Below are 23,789 nucleotides of genomic sequence, written 5' to 3'. Positions count from 1 at the left end.
AACGACTAAGACACGAATTCTTGATTTTATTTGTTAATCAGATGACTACAATAAATTTAATATGTAACCTGTAGCTTGATAAAATGAAGATAAGATTATATTTTAATTTTTAGTGTTTCGGTATGTTTCCAATTAATTAAGAAACGAAGAGTATTAAATCAATAACACAATAACATCTATAGATAAGAAAGTTCAAATATTTATCATTTTAATGCTGGTAACAGTGGTAACTTTAAAAATTTAATTAAAAAAGATAACGGGTGTGTCCTATAATTAAAATACCCTTATTCTCTCTAGAATACAATCAAGGTTAGCGAACAGACTGTACAGGATTTGAATGTTATAAGTATATGTTTCGTAAATACTTTAACATTTCTTGAGAAATAAGGTCGAAGCTCTAATTGTAATGTAAGCCCTATTCACAAATGTTTAAGGCTTATTATTATTTATTATTGAATTCGACAACAAAAAAACAAATCTCTTAAATTCTTACAAATGTATCAAATAATATGTTTTTTCTTTTCTATTTTAAGATAATTATTAAAAATATCGCAATGTTTTAAAATTTATCGGTATTTTTGTCAAAGTTAATTTGACAGCTCGGTGTACTGCCTTGTTTTGTGGCATGCCATGGGGTGATTTTTAATTATTAAAATGCTATGCCCGCGGCGTCTGCCGATATTGCCTTGATGTCGGATCTGACACGATATTAATGCCTATTAGTTGCACACATAACGGTACCGGTACACCCATATATTTTGAGTTGTAAATTATAAATTAGTATTACAGTTCCCAATGAAAATACTCCTTAAAAATAATCTATGGTGATTATTACAAAATTTTGCTGGATGTAAAATGATTTTAGAACCTTTTCAACCATTAAAAAAAAGTTCCATTTGAATTATATAATAAAAAACCCACAAATAGTTTTGTCTAGATGCAAAAATAGGTTTTTGCATTCTGAGAACCATAACAAAAATTTACAATTATCTCAACTGGCAACCCTAACGTTCTATTCTATTTCGCGAAATGAAAATAATAACGGAATGTTTTAATTTCCCTGCGAGTGACGGGTCACGTGCTCCCCTCCCGAGCGTCCCGTGCAAACTGTCATCATCACTGCCGTGGACAATTAGCTTGCTCATGAGATTAAACAAGTTGAGTGCATGTAGTTGGATTTTTATTCGAGGTCCCCGGAGCGTGTTCCTTATTCAAATATGTCTGAATAGATCCGTGATGGATGAGTGCACGAGTACTTCGTTTCGATGAATTTCCCATCAATACTGAGCAGTACTATTTGGTTTTTTTTTATATATTTTGTGTGTTTTATTCATGATGATGTTTAATGTAACATTAACTTTTTTGCCGTCATTATTGTTACTTTTTTTTTGTACTCGAGAATCTTCTTTTTTCAAAATGTCAATACCGATGACAATGCATAGTTTGTTGTTATTATGTTCGCTTTCGCATTAAGTCATACCACACGAGCTTGCAAATTATGAATCATTTCGTTTTACGACGAATCATTCAATTTAACGGGAATGTAACAACAAGGAATACGTACTTACGGAATAAATAACGAACGACGTATAAAAACTTTTCACATAAACGAGAGCCATACTTTTTATCATTAAACACGGGGAGATAGTGCTTTAAGACAAAATCAATCTAATGTTTTCGCTAAAATATACACAATGTGACTTTTATCCTGATTAATCGTTTTATAATTAATGAAATCGCGTTACTCTGTATCCCCTTCAACTGAAAATACGTAAATATCGGACAGCATTTCGTAACTCATTGACTTAGAATGGTGATAAAGCAAAGGCACACGAGCGGAAAATTAAACCCAATTGTTGCAAGTGTTAGTAATCTGTGCGAGGCGGAGTTACTCAGTCATTGATAAGATTAAAAAAAAAAACGTCACTCTATTATTTTGTTTCATTGTCAATGTTTTAAAGAAAAGTCGAGGGCTAAAACTATTGTAAAGGTTATGTGATGTTTGAAATTAGAATTCGAGATTTGATTAATAAATTGTGTGTTCCATCGATCGATGAACTTGCTGAACTAGATTAAACTAGTTTTTTCTTTTAACTAAACAACTGTAAACGACCAATAAATTAATATAAAAGTCTGTTATTATGAATTTATTACCGAAAACGTCTGTAAATAATGATCTTTCGAGATATCAAGTAAGATATGCTGGTGTTGGTGACTCGGACTGTACCAGGCGGTCATGGTTCGATCGAAATCGGTATCTTCTTTAGGACTATTTGGTATTCACTTTCTGGGTAGTTGTTTTTATTGCACGTTTACGATACTCATAATACACTAAAAATTCTTATTAGGGGTAAAATGTGCAAAGTTGACTAAAAAGACCGGGTGACCGAGATTTAAAAAAAATATACGTTCAATGTTATATCTATAGACACCATTATAACGGACATTAAAAGAAAAAAATGTTATAAAATTTTAGTGATAAGCATCTTAACTGTTTACATATAAAAAAAATAAGTTAAGAAATAAGCAAATAATTTAATTTCATGTTACATAGTATGCTTTTTTTCGCTTATCTATTCGCTGTTAGCCTAAGGGGGTAATTTAACTTCTCACGGACGAGTGAGTGAGCTCATGGGCTCAACCTGAGAGAAATTGCCAACACTAGCCCTAGCAAGAGCAGTGCTTCGCAGAATCTACCACTGGATCGGAATCACGATTCATTGAGAAGCTCCGGCGAGAAACACAATGGGTTGGAGTGCACTGGCGAGTAATGAAGTCAAAGCTCGAGTACGGCTTAGCCGCTCTCTCTCTACTCAGTTCGAGGGAAAGAGATAAAACATCCCCCTGGTCACCCGAAATCATTAAACTGCTTAAATCTCAGAACTGCATTAGCCGCTACAAATTATTTTTACCACATACGAAATGCATTTTACATATTTCATAATTTACTAAGTCTGTTGTTGGATTTAATATAACACATACGACACCAAACTACTACCTCATCAGAAAAAAGCAATTTTGGTTTTTGATTGTACAAGTTAATAAATACTAAGCAGTACATACATACTCAAATTGCGTCATGTACATGCTTAGCTCAACGATTTTAATGAGGGACATTAAATGAAAAGTAATTGTTTTCTGTGCGTATTGTTCACCATAATGAACAATGTAGAGTTCAAGTCAAATTTGATAAAACGAACACAACGTTATTTAGACCAATTAAAATTAATTAGCTTCGAAACACGGTACAGTCGTGTAGAAAATCAACGAAGATTATACAACAGATAATTCCGTGAAAATAACGAAGGGATACATGAATATTATAAAAACAGTAGTGGATTAATTTCAATTTTAATGTTATCGATTTTGATCTAGAAACATCGATATACACACATGTATGTATATAGAACTATAATTTCATATTTTTGTAAATTTTATTTTATTTTCCTTACCTTTTCACTAGTATCCTAAGAGGCTATTCCAGCTAAAATATTGATGTTTTATTTTAAATTTAAATTCGAATCTAGAAAAAAAAGTCTTGTGCACTGACTTAGATACGTCTCAAGCGTAGATAACTACTAGTAAAAGCACATTCATTTGCCTTTGTATGTGTAATGAATTCGTTATCTTATTTTCGATATTACGAATAAATACTTTTCTGATATAAAGTAATCAAAGATTTCCTCATTTAAATGGTACAGTCCTACGAGATAACAAAAACTAATTAAATCATTTTTAAACTAAGTAAATATTTATCTGTAGTGTAAATTGGAGCTGTTATAAAATCCCAGCTATTTTCGAAGCCGATATATCATCGGACCAAGAGGGAGGATATGCTGTTAATCATACGTGTGGCGATTGCCAAAATAACTTGTATTCCTTGTGAACAGTGATTTATAGTTTTGTTGTACGCTAATTACAGTCATGCTTGTGTCGTATTTTCGTCAATTATGTTCTGTTAATAGCCGCTATGTTTGGTTCCGGCAGCATTATTTTTATCACACACGGAAGCAGTTCGAATATTTGAATTTTTAAAAATTTCTAGAAATTTCTGTCATCATTAAAAGAAAAAAAATATTTACCTGACTATCACGTGAGAGGGTGCTGTTTCCACGCTATATTGACTTTGTGACATGTAGTTGAAGTCTCCAATTTACCAGCGGTTATTCTACATTTGGAGCCGGAATACATGACAACGTCGCTGCAGCGTTGTAAAACCAATCTGTGCTGATCCAAAACGCCTCATCCAACCATGACATTTTAAAGTGGCATAGCAACAAAGCCGTTCGGCATTGAGGAGAAACTGAAGAAATAGAAATTGATTTTTAAAAGTTTCTAATAGTTACATCACATTTAAGAGTTAGAAATAATAATAATTAAAGGTTAGATTGAAAATCGGGTAAAGGGTGTACAATTTTACAAAATACATTCTCCGTCTCTTATGGCTGTTACGATACAATTTTAATAAGCTCTTCAGGTGTTGTAACGTATAAAAATCCCAGCAATTCAATTAACAGGAAAGCTGGGAGGGCGCGCTGGGCGGCGCCTAATAAACATAATATAAATAATCTGTGGCGATAAATCTGCAGCGCTTTATGGCACGAGTGGGTTGTCACTCCGTCTAATTAGTGCTAGTGGTGCTGCGTTACGGAGCATCAAGTTTTTTAGCGCTTAATTCTCTGTATTTAAATGATGCACAAATTTTAAAATTCCCGCCACAAGGGTTCCCACGAAATAAGACTTCTTTTAATTCAAAAGTTACTATTAGGTCGTTTATTTGATTAAAAAATTCCGTTTGTTTTTTGATTCGTCATATTACGCAATAAGATTGTTTGTTATGAAACACGAAGTGAAATATAATCTGCTGACCCGACACCTCCAATTCTACATATTAATAAAATGCAATCAAATATTGTTTTGGCAACAATTCTTTCGCTGCACAAATAAGTAGTTAAATTTAAACGAACAAAAACATTATTATCTCGAAATTTATTTCTCAATTATACAGTATAAAGTTTCGAAGTTTAATGAGGTCACAATCTTTGATTTTTTATCTTACTCAAGCAGTAGGTAAATAACAAGATAATTAATCATCAGTTTCTTTGATTGTAAAAAAAAAAACTAGCAATATATTTTGAGAGCACTAATTTGATAAGGTTATTATGTTTTTGAATGTTATTAAAAAGCGCGTCAGCGGCTTAAAAGCGTCGCGTCTCGTCAAAGCACTCTTCATCAGGCTTAGTTAATTATGAGAACATATCAGGTTTATTATAATTACTCATTTTAATGTCGCTGCGCCTACTGATGCCGTGCCTTAATAAGTCCTAATGAACGTTGCACAAAGATTCAAAGATATCTATTAGCTTAATCAAAACCTCTACATCCCTATCAGTAATTATATTTGGAACTGAATTTTCAATTTTAGGTTGCAAGGTGGCATTTCCAACAGACAGCGGCTTGACTGTGTCCTTGGGATTTCTATGATCGATGGTAACTAATTACCATCACATTGATCGTATGCTCGTTTGTTTATAATACCACGTTAATTAAAATAATTAAAATATCACGTTGCTGTAGGAACGAACTGTAAACCTTACAACTTTATTTATTTATTGCTTAGATGGGTGGACGAGCTCACAGCCCACCTGGTTTTAAGTGGTTATTGGAGGCCATAGACATCTACAACGTAAATGCGCCACCCACCTTGAGATATAAGTTCTAAGGTCTCAGTATAGTTACAACGGCTGCCCCACCCTTCAAACCGAAATGTACCACTGCTTCACGGCAGAAATAGGCAGGGTGGTGGTACCTACCCGTGCGGACTCACAAGAGGTCCTACCACCAATAATCTAGTAACTAATATCTTATGTTTTTATTTTTAACTAATGTTATGTAAGATTCTCTTTTGAGTATGAAGTAACAGTAAAAGAACCCCTAAATTAAAACAATTCGTAATAGAATATAATAGTGACGTAATTCAGAACGTGTAGCTGACCGGTCGTAGCTCGGTATCACTTGCACGCACCATTACCTCCATAATTTAATTAGTTTCGAGTGATCATTTCATTAATAGAGGCGATATTTGGCGAGCGCTCTCATTCGGTCCGCGGCTTTGTCAATTTTAATTAAAGCTCGATAGGTGAGCCGAAAATTTGGAATTCTTCATTAATTAGTCCGGCTCGAGATTTCTAATAATTTAATTAATGGTCGGAGTTAATAAGCTCGCGTCCGACCTGCCGGTATTCGTGTAACGCGTTGGCATTCGCTCATGTCACCGCCACGGAGACAATTCAATTTATTTAGTCCTGCCGTAGATAATCAATCGTATGCCACGGGCTTATGTTACACGGATTACTGAATACTAACGAAATGTTAACTTTAATATCGATTCAAACAGTATGCTAATGATAAATAGTATCTATATATAATTTCTATATATAAATTGGCTGGTTTGTTTGTCAAAAGATTGTCTTTTGTTTCAATGCGTTTTTTACATATAATTTCTAAGAAAATAAAATATAAAAAATATGATATATATACCACGAAATAATAAAGATAAAAATATTAAGTGAAAATGAGTTTGACGTTTTGGCGATCAATTTTTGGTTATGTCAAAAATCGAACATCTTCCGTTGAAATCGATTTCAAAAAATATGTCACTTTTATCAATATTGTTGGAATTATTAGAAGTTATGTATATATGCTCTACAATAATGGTTCAAGTAAATTAAATTTTTGAAGAAAACGAAATATGACTGCACGTCTATACATCGCTTCGTAGAGGATCGTTCCATCAAATTTCCTGCTACTAGTAAATTGTACACCATTAGCGTAATGCGACCACTATTTATGACTGGGTCTTTTACGTTTGTAAATTACTTGCAATTGTCGAGGAGCCCTTTCAGAAAACAATTTTAAGTAAATTACTGACATTTGTTACGTAATCTTTGTTAATATGATATGAGACTATCCATACTACTTATCGATTTGTGTTGTATTTCTTTTGTTTACGAAGATAATTTGTTTGGTAACTTGAAAGCGCTTATTTAGGTTCGAGAAGAGTAATTCAATTTTATTTGATATATAATTGGATATTCTATAATGTTAAATATACAAACACGAAACAGAGATAATCTATAAGCTGAGTTCTTTCGATTTTATCGCAATACACGACCAGGCTCAAGATGCATCTGATATTAGGAGGTAAGGTCACAGACATCACAAATTCAATTCTACCTTTACACCAGAGGCGGAAGTTTCAAGGAAGTTTATTTCGGGTGAGCTGTAAGCTAGTCTATCCGTACATTGACAAAAAAAGCAGTACATCCTACAAACCGGAACGCTAGAACACTTCGCGATAGAAAAATTAAGAATGGTGGTTATTACATTTACCTTACCCATCGTCACTACCTCATAATAAGCTATAATGGTACAAGCTGTACTATAAATCGTTTTATAGGCTTTGGAATATCTATTCGGTGCGAAAAGAAAAAAAATATTAGATAGATTATATTTATAAGATATATAGATAGATAAAATATTCAATAAATGAAAAGGGCAAAAGTTCGATACCAATTTCCCGTGTCTTCCGAGAAATCGTTTAACTTCTAAATTTACTTAATCTGAATTTATCGTTCATAATATTGTCTCATTACGTATCGGACAAAATGAGCAGATAAGGTAGCGTATGACACCGGCACCCTTTAAATCGCTGTCGGCGCCTTCAAACCGGTTCAAAGGAAGCAAGCACTACGCAAACATTGTCTAATAAAATGTGCTAATATTTAAGTTCCTTGCCACCAACGACGGTAATTAAGAAATGAGCCTACCGTACGGTAAGATTGGATAGTTTAAGGATTTGCTCACTTAACAGACTATATCCGTTAAGATCTATACCTTATGTATAGTTACAAGAAGTTACAAGTTATATATAGTTACAAGTTTTATTGGTGGTAGGACCTCTTGAGAGTTCGCGCGGGTAGGTACCACCAACCTACCTATTTCTGCCGTGAAGCAGTAATGCGTTTCGGTTTGAAGGGCGGGCCAGCCGTTGTAACTATACTGAAACCTTAGAACTTGTATCTCAAGGTGGGTAGCGCATTTACGTTGTAAATATCTATGGGCTTCAGTAGCCACTTAACACCAGGTGGGCTGTGAGCTCGTCCACCCATCTAAGCAATAAATTAAAAAAAACTTTGAGAAACGGCGACAGTGAGGGCGCGTCACGATAACCCTCTTACTGTGGCCGCCTTAAATAACATCTCCGATCCAGGCGACAGGGCAACGCAAAACCGTCGTTGCCCTAACCATGGCCTATCGAACCCTCCCGATCCCTGGGTGCTTTTAGGCAGTCCAAGCACGGGTTCTTGTTGAACTCGTCGAATATAATCCTCTCAGTTTCTCGTTCGATCTTCTCAGTGGATCGGAATTGGGATCCGGTGTAAATTCAGTGGCACACTGCTTTAGCTAGGGCTAGTGTTAGAAAGTCCTACCAGGTTGAACCCCGTGAGCTGACCTACTAAGCCGTGCATAGCTGGAATAGCCCCTTAAGCTACCATCGATTGAGTAGGGGAATAAACAATAAAAAATCGATACCCATATGTTAAAGCTTACACTAGTAAAGCTCTGTCAAGCTCCGTTATGAATTTTGCTAATTATATGAAAAACATTAAATACATTGAATTACATTTCGTTTCAGTTTGAAGGGTGAGGCAGCCGTTGTAACTATACTGAGACCTTAGAACTCATATCTCAAGGTGGGTGGCGGTGTTTACGTTGTAGGTGTCTATGGGCTCCGGTAACCACTTAACATCAGGTGGGCCGTGAGCTCGTCCACCCATCTAAACAATAAAAAAATGTACGCCCGAGAAAAAACTACAATAGACGGCAACAATGCGGTTTTCACCATACATCAATATTTTGTACAAAAAAGGAGGAAATAATGTATTTAAAATCTCCGAATAGTACACAAAACACGTTTTGAGTTAGGGACGGGTCGTTAATTTCATTCAACTGTTAATTTAATTCATAAAACGTAATAGATACTTCTGTAACGTGGTTTCACTATCTAGCAAGTAGTAGTAGATAGTAGCTGGGACTTACTTAGTTACAATTCTGACACTACAGACCTTAACTGGATCTTAATCCCTTAAATTATATTTCATTATTGCCCTACATCTTGTTTAGTGTCAGTCGTTGATTTGAAGTTCGAGTAATATAAAAAGGTAAGTTTTATTTTCTGTTGAGGATAAACAATCTCATATTCCACCTAGTCTTAAGTGGCTACGGGCGCACAGAAAAGTACGATCTGAATGTAGCTAGCCATCGCTTGAGAAACGACATTAAAATCTAACTTGTTTTCTATAATGTTTGTCTTACCTTTAAACCATTACATATAAGCGATATCCAGGTCAACCCACAGGCCTTCGTTCAAATAAAAATCGTAGTTAATTTAAAATTTAGAATTAATACTTTTGTGCTAAAAAAAGCATAGCCTAGCTTTGTAACCAACGAATAAAACTGATTGAAACCAACGGAAACTAACCACAAAATATTAATTGCAAGTTATTGAAGTAAAATCCAAACAAGCCAATTAAATACACTGACATACAATTTCAATAATTAATAACATTGTTCATTTTTGTTAGTGATAACGATTTAATTGTTACATGCATCTTTAACAAGCTTGATTTAGCAATTACTCTTAATCAGAAATCAACAATTATTGGTGTTTACGTAACTACATGATTCAATATATTTATTAAAACAATAGCTAATTATTATGTACCGGGTACATGATTTATTTGTTTTGCATAAGAGCCTATTAACTCCTTTCGTAAATATATTGAAACTGTCGATTCTAAAGCTGATAATAATATTCATTTTAAATACTTTAAAAACTATGGACGTAACCAATATACGTAGTTTTATCAATGCCTAATCCTGCGGCGGACGCGGCGAGGAAATAGCGGAAATTGAAAATAAACATTTCATCTGCGCCCCGGCACGCACTGCCCAAATTGACAATACAACCAATTTGCCGTGCGCATCGACCATCTTTGTATCGGAATTGAAAAATAATATTACTTTTTTCTAGCAGTGCACGTGTACACAAATTCAGAATTAAAGTTGTAATAAATTTTAGAGGAAGACATAAAATAGTTGTTCGCTCAACACTTAATCTTAAAAGTATTTGACAAACAAACATGTTTTTGAAGTTAAAGATAAAAATGTTTTTCCTGACTGGGCTTTTTGCTAGGTTTTTGATTCGTGAAACGTTTACAGGTGATGTTGTTTTCACTGTCAACAACGTATTTATCGAGCATTGATCTATAGCATCAAGCACTAGCTCAAATACTTAATATATTCGTACAATACAACGAAAAAAAAAAATTAAAAGGGATTTCAATTTATATTTTATAGTAATATCAATAACATAGACTGCTGATGGAAATTGGATACAGTAACATTGAAATAAATATTATTTTACATGTACATATACACAAAATATGTAAAAAATATATAATATACTTTATAAATTTACTGGTGGTATAACCTCTAATGAGTCCGCGTGGGTTAGTACCACCACCCTGCTTATTTCTGCCGTGAAGCAGTAGTGCGTTCCGGCTTGAAGGGTGGGGCAGCCGTTGTAACTATACTTGAGACCTTAGAACTTATATCTCGAGATGTGTGGCGCATTTACGTCGTAGATGTCTATGGGCTTCAGTAACCACTTAACACCAGGTGGGCTGTGAGCTCGTCCACCCATCTAAGCAATAAATAAATAAAAAAATACATAAAATATACAACACAAAATATGTACATACATGCGACACCAAATTACATTGAAACAGTACGTTGCGACGAAAGCAAAATTAAATTACGTCATTACCTATACGTTAACCAACAATAATTTTTAGCCAAATTCTAATTAAATATAATCCGTTAATAATAATGAGCTACAATAACAGTTACAAAAGCAGACATCTCATTAACTAGCGGAGAGGGTCTTATCAAATCCAACAGGAAGCGATACCACCGACATTCGTTCAGTTTTTAAATGTACTGCGTTTTGTGTTCACGCATTATGTGCGCTTGGATTTATTATAACGAGCAAAATTAAATCGAAACTTTCACACAATAAGGATTCAATTACTTTACTAACTAAATTAATTAATATGATCTGTATTTTCAGTTGTGAATTTTAGATTTATAGGGTCAATATTTGGTAAGTTCGTTTTAATTTTGTTTTTTTTAGTCAAAAGTGTCATTAATGTGACAGTTCAATATTTTAAGACTTTCTGGGTTGAAAGCTTCTATTTAAATATGTTTATCGAAATATAGTAATTGAATTACTTCGACGAGTTAAACAGACAATACTTAATGATCGTAGGATTCTCAACATTTTCAGTATGTACTGGTAGTAGTTAAAACGATATTGACGTTCATTCTTTCGACTTATTCAGTTACAAAAATAATAATTACTTAGATTTTTATATGGTTCAGAATAAGTACTGAGGTTCAAAACAAAAAAGGGTGTCCAATGAAAGGAGTGCGATAACAATAATTATGTACCTACTTAAAATGGAAACCGCATACTTATTTTATCAAGTGGTTTTTTTTTATATTGTTTTATCAATTATTTGCATTTTTTCACTGTATAAACACAAAAAAAAAATCCAGACATTCAAATTACAAATTATAAAAACGAATTATTTCTGGTTGATCAGGTGCTAGTTTTATTTTATTTTTTTTATTCAAAAACCAAATTTAACAATTTTATTTAAGGGACCCTTTTTCGCCAATTAATTAGGATTAGTGCTTATTCGAAAGTATGAAACTGTTTGAAAAATATATTTCTTAGCAAACTGAATTTTAGTACAATAATAATCTATATTAACTGAAATTATTTAGTACTGGAAATATTTACATGTGTAGTTAGTCTGGTCATTTTATATTTTTGTTTGACACTTTTCCTATAAAACTTTTGCAGATTATGCAATACCAGAAAAAAAAGATGTTTCTTAAAAACCGTATAATTAAACAACAATTATTTTCTTTCTACGAATTAATTTGTGTAATTGATCATTACGTATGTTAATAAAATACTAATTCAATTAAGATCACTAGATTACTTTTTGACTTTTGTAAGGCAACCGCTTGTAATTAATTAAAGTGAGTTAATTTTAATGGCACTCTGTATCTCATGTATTTTATTAATTAAATCCATTTTTTGTGATCTATAGTGATATATTCTATTATTATATAATATAATTAATGCCATGAGAGGTATCACTGGTAGTAGCGCGCATTGAATAGAGTTAGGGTGTGGCGATGCATTCATTTATTCCCATTTCTGTTTTCTTTTTGTAAGCCCGCACGGATAGGCTCCACCATGCCATAAAAAAACTGAGACGCAGAACTCACGTCTTAAGGTAGGCATTTACATTGTTGATGACCACGGGTTCCGGTATCCACTGAATGCCAGGTGGGCTATGAACTTGGTCATCCATTTTACCAATATTTACATAGAAGCGCCTTGTAAAATATAGATGAGGATTCTGTATATCAAGTTTTTGTTAAACTCATCAAATGCGAGGCCCAAAGACAAAATCCAATGAGTTTCTCGCCGGATCTTCTCAGCGATATCGATCTAGTGATAGATTTACTGGTAGGACCTCTTGTGAGTCCGCGCGGGTAGGTACCACTACCCTGCCTATTTCTGCCGTAAAGCAGTAATGCGTTTCGGTTTGAAGGGTGGGGCAGCCGCTGTAACTATACTTGAGACCTTAGAATTTATATCTCAAGGTGGGTGGTGCATTTACGTCTTAGATGTCTATGGGCTCCAGTAACCACTTAAAACCAGGTGGGCTGTGAGCTCGTCCACTCAACTAAGCAATAAAAAAAAATTCAGCGAAGCACTGTTCTTGTGGGTATCATCAGAATCTCAAGATTGAGCCCCCCGTGCTCATCTACCCGTCCGCGCGCTGTAATAACAGCCCCAACAATTTGGTGGGGGAAAAAATCTAGATTTTATGTCATTCATTTTTTAGGCCAAAATAGAAAAATGTAGATGGAGAAGACTAATAGTCGAAATAAAGAATAATAAATCGAAAAATAATAAACCCTAAGTGATCGGGGTACAGGAATCTGAAGTATAAATTAAATGTTTCTGACGTGTTACCATCATCTACGAATGATGATTGGTGACCCGCGGGGGCGTTTCAAAAGTGTATCAATTTCATACATTAAGTGATAGTCAGTCACAACGTAGCGTGACTGCCATTAAATAATAATAGATCTAATTGTTATTTGAAAACTAAAAGAATACAGTTCGAGGAATGAAGGTAATATTCAACAAAACTCAAAAAAAAAACTTTCCGTTTAGTTTTCAACTTATTATTATGTAGAGTATTATTCCGTTGTCATTCGCTTAAATACAATGTAATGTAAATACGATTTTTAAAGTTATATTGTAATGGTAATAAACTGATGGACCCCAATGGGGATTTAAACTTCGTTATTATTTAAGCAGATTATTAACTTATGCAAAATATATTACTCAAGAAGAAGTATTATTTGCTATAAACAGAATATATGTTTAATAGTAAATAGCCAACTTAGAAACCATTTAACCCTTATGCCGGAGAAAATTTGCAAATATCGAAAAATGCTAATGATCGTAATGCGAGAGAGATGTAGCATGATGGTATTTTCATAAAGGCTTTCTTTTGATGGTATGAGTTGCGATTAAAATTATGTACACTTAAAATATGAGACACACCTAGATTGTACATATCGGACATGACTTTTTTGTTTATTAATATTAACTTTGTTGTAAGTTGTTTGTTGTTGTAGTTCATGGCCAATCTAATCTTGATCACTTTTATGAATCGTAGTGTTTTTAGTTGAATTTACCAATAACTATTAATTTATACTTTCACTTAATTAATGACGTTATAACAATCATTAGCTCCTTCAATGTATTAAGACAATGAGCCATTGTGCAATACTTATGTGTGTGCTTACTAATCGCCAACTTTAATTACAATTCCATTCACACATTGTAATTAGGCGGCGAATAATGTTTTAAAGTTTTTTTGTTGTTGTAATAATTAGCTGTTCCAAACGTCGCACACGTCTGTACAATAAACTAGTTGTCTTAAAACGTATTCATTAATAATCATACGTAAACATTATTAAATTTCATAAGCACAATTAGTTTTTTCTTTAAAAAGCCGCCATTATGAATTCAATTTGAGGTAGAACGAGATTTTTTTAAATGTAAATTTTTATTTTAGTAATTTAAATTATTTAACTAAACTAACATATTTTAGACAAGATGAATTGATATTAAAAAAAAAATCAGTTTAAAATTCACTTTAAAAAAAAAACAATCAAATTTGTTTAATACATATTTAGTTGCTGTTTCTGTTTTGAGGCATCAATCAATGAGGCGGCAAATAAACCATAATGAGAAATATCTGAACTATGATTTTTACCAGAGAATAAAAATGTAAGAAAACCAGAATAGTATAGAATTTGTAACGGGTAGTACGTGTTGTCATGTTCCCATGTGTCCGCATGGGAAGGTTCTTCAAGCTTGGGCCGCGAAGCAATCAAAGGTCTTGGTTCGAAGGATGTACAACCGTTATCCAATTCAATTGAAACTTCAACCTGTCATAAAGCGCGTCGAGGCACTTACAATGTGATACTTATTGGTTCCGGAAGCATCCATTTGTATAATAAATAAATAATCACATAACAGCTCTAGAATTTTGATCAATAACCATAAAATTTAAACGAAGATAAATATTGACTTCATTTTTCAGATTCATTGAAGCTTAATATTAGAAAGACAGTGAGCCCGTTACCAACCATCTACCATCATTTTAATAAAAAAAACCTTAACAAGCTCACTTAAGTTTTCCAGATGGGCCGTGAGCTCGTCCACCTACCTAAGCAATAAATAAAATATAGGAAGAAGAATGTATATAACTCAATCAATCAAAAAATAATTTAATTTTCTCCTATTGTAATATTGTAATAACATCGTGTAATAAAAATCAAAACCCGCAAAATTATAATTTGCGTAATCACTGGTGGTAGGACCTCTTGGGAGTCCGCACGGGTAGGTACCACCACCCCGCCTATTTCCGCCGTGAAGCAGTAATGCGTTTCGGTTCGAAGGGTGGGGTAGCCGTCGTAACTATATTGAGACCTTAGAACTTATATCTCGAGGTGGGTGGCGCATTTACGTTGTAGATGTCTATGGGCTCCAGTAACCACTTAACATCAGGTGGGCTGTGAGCTGGTCCAACCATCTAAGCAATAAAAAAAAAAAAAAACAGAACAGTAGTTGCAAATTTATGCCTCTGTCATTGTCGTCCATATGCGACGGTAATCACTTACCATCAGGTGTGCTGTAAGCCTGTCTGCCTAGAAAGGCAATAAGAAATAATAATAACGCGTTTCATAAACCGATTTGTTTCGATATAGAGATTAAATTGACCGTAAAAAACAGTAACATAGACGTATGTTATAATTATGGGTAATGGACGCCACTCGATTCCTGCAAATGAATGAATGTTTAATTGAATGACTCCCTACAAATAAAAGCAATTTTCTTATGGCCCCGTCCACAGCAGAGCGTAATTTAATTAATTGATCGCATAACTCAGTCTGAACAATAGGCCTGTGTGAAACTCGATTCGGCATCTTTACATTCGATCTGTTTGCTTAACGTTTTGATGGTAAATTTTATGATTTGAAATCTCACTAAAAGAAAATAAAGCCTTGACGTAAATCGTGAACGCGAAGGACACATTGAAAAGATATGCGTTCTACATTCGGTCTCAAGCTAAGATTTTCCCCTGTGTTATTAGTATCGGAAACCCACATATGTATGTAACAAGACAATAGACAAGTACATGAATACCCTGAAACATCTTTACGTATTTCGATCGAATCGCCTTTAAAAACATTAGATCGATTAAGTACTCAAGGCGAATCCCCTTCCTTCTCCCGTCTGAGTCCCGTGAGCTCACCTACTAGTTCGGCGAATCTAGAATAACCCCTCGACGTTACTAGAATAGGTAAAAAATATATTCCTTCTTTAGATTTTTTTTTATTGCCCTTGTAGGCAGCCGAGCATACGGTCTGCCTGATGGTGAGTGGTTACCGTCGCCCATGGACTTCAGCAATGCCAGGGGCAGAGCCAAGCCGCTGCCTACCGCAAATTGTTTAAAGCCTAAAGACCAACATTGATTAAGTTTCATCTTCGAATTGTTGTCATTTTAACACAGTATGCAATTCAAATAAATGCAAGCGCGCGTAATAATATCGAGTCATTGTATTTTCAGCGATACCATAATGAATTGTTGATTGTTTAGTTCTTTTTTAATCGCTGTAGATAAGTTCACGGTTTCCTGAGTGGTTATCGGACTGCCTGGACCTCACAACGTGAATGCCGCCCACTTCGAAACAAGAAGTTGAAGATTCAATTATATCGTATAACAGCTGTACCTTCGAATACGAACGCAGAATTCTAATATATGATTGTTATAATTATTTTGTTATTAGCTGACATTTATTTGTAGATTTTGTTCGTAAACTTTTCATCATCATCATTCTTTCCTATTACCCTCTGCTGGGGTGTAGGGCTTGAATCAAATTTTTCCATTTATATCGGTCTTGGGCAGTATGTTCTAGCTCCTCCCACGTCATGCCCAAGACCCCTAGCTCCTGCTCCACCGAGCGACGCCAAGTTGTTCTGGGGTGGCCTCTCTTCCTTTTGCCAGGCACTTTCCAGGTCAGTGCTCTCTTTGATAGGTGGGTATCGGGCTTTCTCAAAGTATGACCAATCCAATGCCTCTTCCGCGTAAGGGTCTCCTTCTCCATTGGTGTCTGCTTAGTGATCCTCCACAGCTCTTTGTTAGTGATCTTGTCAGGCCAAAAGATTTTCAAAATCTGACGCAGGCACTTATTCGTAAACTTTTAGTTGTAAATTATTCGTTGATTAGCGAAATCATTCATAAAGTCATGTAGGAAACTTATTTAGTTAAAAATATTGTTCAATGGACTTATTATTGAATTTAGTGGTGGTAGGACCTTTTGAGTCCGCGCGGGTAGATACCACCACCCTGCCTATTTCTGCCGTGAAGCAGTAATGCGTTTCGGTTTGAAGAGCAGGGCAGCCGTTGTAACTAGACTGAGACCTTAGAAATTATATCGCAAGGTGGGTGGCGGCATTTACGTTCTAGATGTCTATAGGCTCCGGTAACCACTTAACATCAGGTGGGCCGTGAGCTCTACACCCATTTAAGCAATAAAAAAAAACCACGGATTGTTTTTCTACTTCTAAGTTTAAGTGATAGAAATTCGGATGGCATTTCGATGTAGGTGACTATAAAGGACTTGAGTGAAATACACATTCATAATTTAAATATCAATTTCATATATTTTTTATTACCTAATGTTTCACCAGATAAGACCCATGACAGATCATATATTTATTTCTAGTCGGCATTTCTATAAACAGCTTAGCGTCCCGCGGCGGCACTTGCCTGAAATTGTATTCTATTTCAAACATGTTTCAGGAATACTTAGTTGTGCTAGCTTCGTTTTCGACAAAACCGTCGAAATGGTTATAAAGTAATTGTGAATTGCTTTAGCAGAACAAACATTATTTCAAAATAAGTTAAAGGTATTCAAACATAAATAAGAAACCATATGAGTAGTATATAGTATGTTGTAAAACGTTATTCTTTTTTTGTTTTGTTATTGTTGTTTTTTATTCTTTTGTTAATGCACCTACCATGCATTGTCTTTGCACTTTGCATAAATAAGAAACCATATGAGTAGTATATATGTTGTAAAACGTTGTTCTTTTTTTGTTTTGTTGTTGTAGTTTGTTATTCTTTTGTTAATGCACCTACCATGCATTGTCTCTGCACCACCCTATGGTCGACTGGAAGAGAATGCCCATGGCATTAAGTCCGCCTGTGTACAAGTTTTGTTTTGTGCATAAAGTAAAAATAAATAAATAAAACATATAACTCATTAACATTTCGATTGTATTTATAAGCACACCGAATGTTAACAAATAAGATTATAGGGACACATTATGATAATCATTTTTATATTGAAAATGACAATTATGCTATGACTAGTTTTAATGAAACAATATCAATCATTGAAAAAATACCTTATAGTGTCTTAACGAAAATAGTAATGTAAAATATTTATAAATAAAACATTTGATCGATGACTATCGATAGCTTTTATCTAATTGATTTAATGTTCAATAGGAATTAGAAGTCGCTACCTGAGTGGGGGTCGTAATTGCATTAGCGAGGGCTGCATTTTTTCAGAATTGACTATTAGTCATGAGTAAAATATTGCAGTCTATGTCTATACTCCATTAACTGTTCCATTCCATTAACTGGCCACTGAGTTTCTCGACGGATCTTCTCAGTGGGTCGCGTTTCCGATCCGGTGGTAGATTCTGCGAAGCACGGCTCTTGCTAGGGCCAGTGTTAGCAACACTTCCGGTTTGAGCCCCATGAGCTCACCTATACGTCAAGGAGAAGCTGAAATAGCCTCTCAAGGCTATCAGCATAGGTAGGTAAAAAAAAACAGCTTAGGGGCTGAGTTTTAAGTAAGACTACAACATTTTCAAACAACTGAAATACAATTAAGACTTGTACACACAAATGTCCTCACGTTTTTTCGAAGTAAAATATGTTTTCATAATTAGGACGCAGTGCGAGCGACTCCTGTAGCCACGAGGATGCAATTATAAATTAATTTCAAAAGCAATATCGGAAACCGATGTAAGTAGCACTTATCCAGAAAACAATTTCATTTGCTTTATATTATGTGTCAGAAAAACTCGTTCTGTAATCAATAGATTTACATCTCGATTGAGTTTTAATTGAGCGAACGAGCAAGTGCACTCCAATAACGGAATAAGTTAATTATAAAAGGCAATTGATTTAAAAGGTGCGGTGTCGTGGTCGCGGTATGAGTAACAGAAAAAGTTTTCAATTTCACTAAAAGGGACTGGTTTGTGTCTCAGAAGTCTCGTCTGGTTATCGGCTTGTAATGTATGAAGTTGTTCGCCGCAGCTTTATTTTATAACTCACTTCACGTAATAGGCTCCGGGTTTAATTCGTTACGGCCTTCTCTAGTGCGAGTCATTTACTAAAAACTTTTTGTACGCTACCTTATAAGATCGTAGATGTAGTCGTTGATAACGCGATTAATTAAAAAACTTACGCATTAAGCGAATTTTCGATAGCGATGAAACAAATTGTCCATAATAAATTTATCCATAAACATGGTTCATAAATTATCACGACAACGATTCTGAACATTTTACAGCTGTCATCAAAGATTCTTTACGATCAATAGGGATGTGAATGCATCGTCTCTCATAATTAATACGAGACGTTTGTTTTATAATGTTATAAAACGTCAGCAGAATCAGCTATAATATCGGTGTAACATTACATAGCCGTCGTTACTGTACGCGTCACGGTATCAATACGCCCTATGTTTTTTTAGTAATCGTAAAACGCTTTCGATTTTATTACATTCATGCTCTGTGTAGTCACGACTGGTTCGTTTTAATCTACTTACTCGCTAATAGAATGAAACATTAACTTGAAAATGTTGGCTGGCCGGAGCTATTAATGTGACAACTATAATGAACACGTCAATAAATGTTTAAGTAATTGCGGTTCCATTAACTGACCGGTTTCAATTAAAATCTATATCCTTAATGAAATAAAAAAAAAATGCAATTAAATTGAATTGCGGTAAGATTGTGAAACGTTAAACTAGAATTGTTAATTCTACAGAGGGAGAGAAAAGTCTCTCCTGATCTAAATTGAGTCAGACATTTGAAATAGATAAAGCGTCGAGCGGTATCTATCCGTTATAGACGAAACTTTATAGTTTTGTTTTTGGCAGTTTTGACATTGCCTCCATTCTATCTACTTATTTGTTCCTTCTAGTGCATCTAACTGCCGTGAAACTTTTTAACTTTACTGACGTATATTCCACCTGAGTATCACTTACTTCGACCACGACGGAGCTTGTTTACTATCCGCGAGCAGTTCGTTTTTCTTGAATTCTCTTATTTACCTCTTTTGTTTTGAACGTCTGAATCGAAATCTTAGCTCAAACTCAAAGACGCGTGTTCATTTAAAATTGCCGTAGCTCCGTGTTTTACGAGATCGGCTCCGTACTCAGATAGCTTTGTTTCTTTAGAACGACGGACGACAGGAGACACCTGAAAACAATAAACACGAAATTGCCACAATAATCGGCCCTCATGATCAGAGCAACGACTGTCAGACAATGGAGCAGATTACGCGATAGGGGTTTAACCGAATAGCACCTAACTCGATTATGCGGCCATCCGTGATTGTGTTTGAGCCTATTAATGTTTGAATTTCGTTATATTATTGCGGCGGGCGAGCGCCGGTAATCTAATATGGGCTGGTTGGTATTAACGAAATTTCACGTCGAGTTCGCGGTTTCCGTTCTGCGGCGGCCGAGTGATAATGCTAGTGACATTTGCGTTCTAATTAGCCCCGTCCACAGCACTGCCTTTCCGATTTCGACTTTAATACTCATGTCGTAAAGACGTTGTATGTGTGCCAATTTAAAACGCATGCATGAATTAATGTTATTTTAATTAGCGAACCGTGTTTGAACAGAAACTGTGTAATGGCAAACGCCGAAAATATGTTTGCTGATGGCAGAGGGTGTGAAGTGTAGGCGAATCGTGCCATCTATACCTATATTAAAGAACAACTTAAAGGAAAGCAATCTGCTAAATAAGTGCCGTTGGAGTTGTTACGCTTAGGAATATGCTCTACGTCATTTAAATGTATTTTATAGCAGTACAGTTTTGTTATGCTTAATAAAAATACATTATATGAAACTAGCTATTCAAAAGATATTTGGTATTTATTGGTTAAGTTTAGTGGTGATAGTGGTGGAGCTTAGTGGTTTTATTGTAATCCCGCATAGGCAGATACTTTTTGGGCCGCGAAGCTTTCATGCGATTAATATGTTTGAGGGGCATGTCTCAAGTTGGGTGGGGGCATTTTCATTGTGATATCTATGGTTTCCGATGACCACTTAAAACCAGATACGCCGTGAAATCATTCACTCGTCTGTGTATTAATTAAAAAAGAATGATTGAAAATAGTACTATTCGGCACAAAACTACTCCATTTCTATTCAATTCAATTTACTAAATTAATCAATTTAATTTAATAGCATATTGCTTAATTAAATTATGAATTAGTGAGTAAAGAATGCAGAGATCGGGGAGATCAGAGATCGCAATGTAATAAGTTCAATAATGAAGCATGCATTTGGTAATGGTAAATAACGCATTGTGACGTTTTTTAAACATGCTTTTATTCATTTTACTTGTTGTTCCATAACTTCAAGACATGCTATTAACTTGTAAATTAACACACGCTTCAAAGTCCGAAATAAATCTAAAAATGTTATCACGTTGTCTTAATATGCTAACCAGAATCTACAGGATACATATTTTTTTAATCTTAACTTTACTTGCCAATTGTACTTTTTTGTATTTAATGTATCGCACTGTTTATTTGTTTTTTGGTGTACAATAAAGAATACTCTCTCTCTCTCTCTCTCTTTACTTTGCTCTTTCAAATAGCCTTATTGAGATTTGTTACAATTGCTATTGGATATAAACAAGGAGCAAAGAGTTTTCGAGCAAGAGTTAACATTAAGTAAATGGATTACTTTCTGCCATAATTTATTCGATTTTTAAATTCGTTTTCACTATGTATCCGTAATAACATAAGTGAAAGTATAAAGTTGCTTATTTGTCTAAAGAAATCTTAAATAGAGCAACGTTGCAAGCGTTGCAAGTTGGTTGAATTATTTAGCTTCTCGTCTCGTTACTTTGCTGTCGTTTCCGCAGGTGTGGCGATCATATTGTGTCTCAGTCTCTCCCACACTGTTACAATCCATAATCTACGCAGAAGCCTCACACCTCGCTCATATCTGTAAATGAAAAATTATTATTGCAATGGCTACTATCTTATGTACAACACAAAAGTAATTGTTTATTGACACCGGCTAGTATAATAAAATATTTTAAAACCTATTTAAAAGGTTTGTAAGTTAAATTTACTGTTCTCTTTTCGTTTGTTTCGGCTTTTTTTTAAATTATTTTCGGTTCTTCATTGAGCTGCTATGATATTTTACTTTAGTCAGCATTTATCTCATCGGTCTATTTGTTAGTGATATTAATTACAGTTGTATAGTATCCGCCTTCGACTCCCAGTCAGAGTCAGTATGTTTCTTTTTGGCATTTAAGTTGGAGGGTATTGGCATTCAATTACATTGGGGATTTCATGTAGTTACATAACTATATACAGAGTATAAGACCGCGCGGTAGATTACCTTTACGATGGACTGACCAAATAAAGGCAGCTCTAAGCAGTTCCGTCAACGAGTGCACAAGTAAGGCCGTGGTCCGCGATGAATGGCGACGTTTTTTTTTTTATTGCTTAGGTGTGGACGAGCTCACAGCTCACCTGGTGTTAAGTGGTTACTGGAGCCCATAGACATCTGCGAAGTAAATGCGCCACCCACCTTGAGATATAAGCTCTAAGTTCTCAAGTACAGTTACAGCGGCTGCCCACCCTTCAAACCGAAACGCATTACTGCTTCACAGAAGAAATAGGCAGGGTGGTGGTACCTACCCGTGTGGACTCACAATAGGTCCTATCACCAGTAAAAAACGTCTTGTGAAGCGCATCAACTGATGACCGCGACCACTCTGCCTAGAGTGCGAACGACTGAGAAGAATAACATAACTGTTCTAGTCTCCACCAACGTGTATAGTTTATCGGCATATAAAATCCTAGCTTGAAAATATTTTATATGTAATGTTTTCTATTAATAAATGAAAATTCCTAACTTGAAAATATTTTATATGTAATCTTATTTGTTTCCATTTTTTAAACGTGCTCATGAACTAACTATAACAGTTTTTATTCCTATGGGAGTTCAAGTTTCTAGATTAAAAGGCCTACCAGATTGTTTTCGTTTTTCTGAAGGTGTACATTGATAAGTTATTATAGTCCTAAAATTAAATATTACATTATCATCGGCGACTAACACCATTATACATTTTACTTACATGATATGTAATGATTTATTTATAAATATAGACCTATGAAATAGTGCGGTGTCTGTAGTAATTTACTTATGTATCAGTGTGAGACAGGGGCGCGTGTTCAACAAATCTCCCTCATCGCGACGTTTATTCTTTAATCTCGCTGATGAATTATGATTAGCGAAGTGCACTCAATCCTCTCAACGCCGTATAATAGCCTAGTTTATATTTCAATGTCGATATAATTAAAACGAAACATTTTTATGAAGCATTTTGAGGGAAAAAACAAACGAACTTTGCTTATAACTTGTGACGAGCGTACGTAAACGTATTAAGTATTTAATTTACAAAATTACACATGCATTAAGTGCAATTGCATACGAAATATGCATGAAATTCAACGTAAGCCCAACAAAAACCTTTATAGTCCGTTCAGAGCCGCGTAATAGCTCGCCGAGGGACCACAAACTCCGATTATCCAAACATAGAGCTCCCGAAACAGCGCTATGAAATTTTAACGTGTAATTGATTATGAAGTTGGTTGCTAATGGGCGAAAATAGTTTCTAATTTGAGTATGGTGGCAGCGTATAATTGGTCTCGGACCGC

The 23,789-nt window shown here is 34.8% G+C and overlaps 1 protein-coding gene across 2 annotated transcripts in view; it reads left to right on the top strand.

The window, feature by feature from the left end:
• The window catches only part of Bx (LIM domain-containing protein Beadex), a 69,901-nt gene that overhangs the window by 30,477 nt on the left and 15,635 nt on the right, over positions 1-23,789 (top strand). Inside the window, exon 1 of one of the 2 annotated variants that reach the window (XM_089732260.1) lies at positions 11,047-11,227. The exons of the other annotated variant lie outside the window; for it this stretch is intronic. The gene's annotated coding sequence lies outside the window, so the exon portion shown is untranslated. Of the gene's footprint in view, positions 1-11,046; positions 11,228-23,789 lie in introns of those variants that run through there. 2 annotated transcript variants of the gene reach the window in all.

Source organism: Bombyx mandarina, chromosome 13 (assembly GCF_030267445.1).
Source record: "Bombyx mandarina strain Sakado chromosome 13, ASM3026744v2".
Taxonomy (NCBI): domain Eukaryota; kingdom Metazoa; phylum Arthropoda; class Insecta; order Lepidoptera; family Bombycidae; genus Bombyx; species Bombyx mandarina.
Note: the sequence above shows the minus strand (reverse complement) of the source record. Positions and strands in the feature narration are given on the sequence as shown.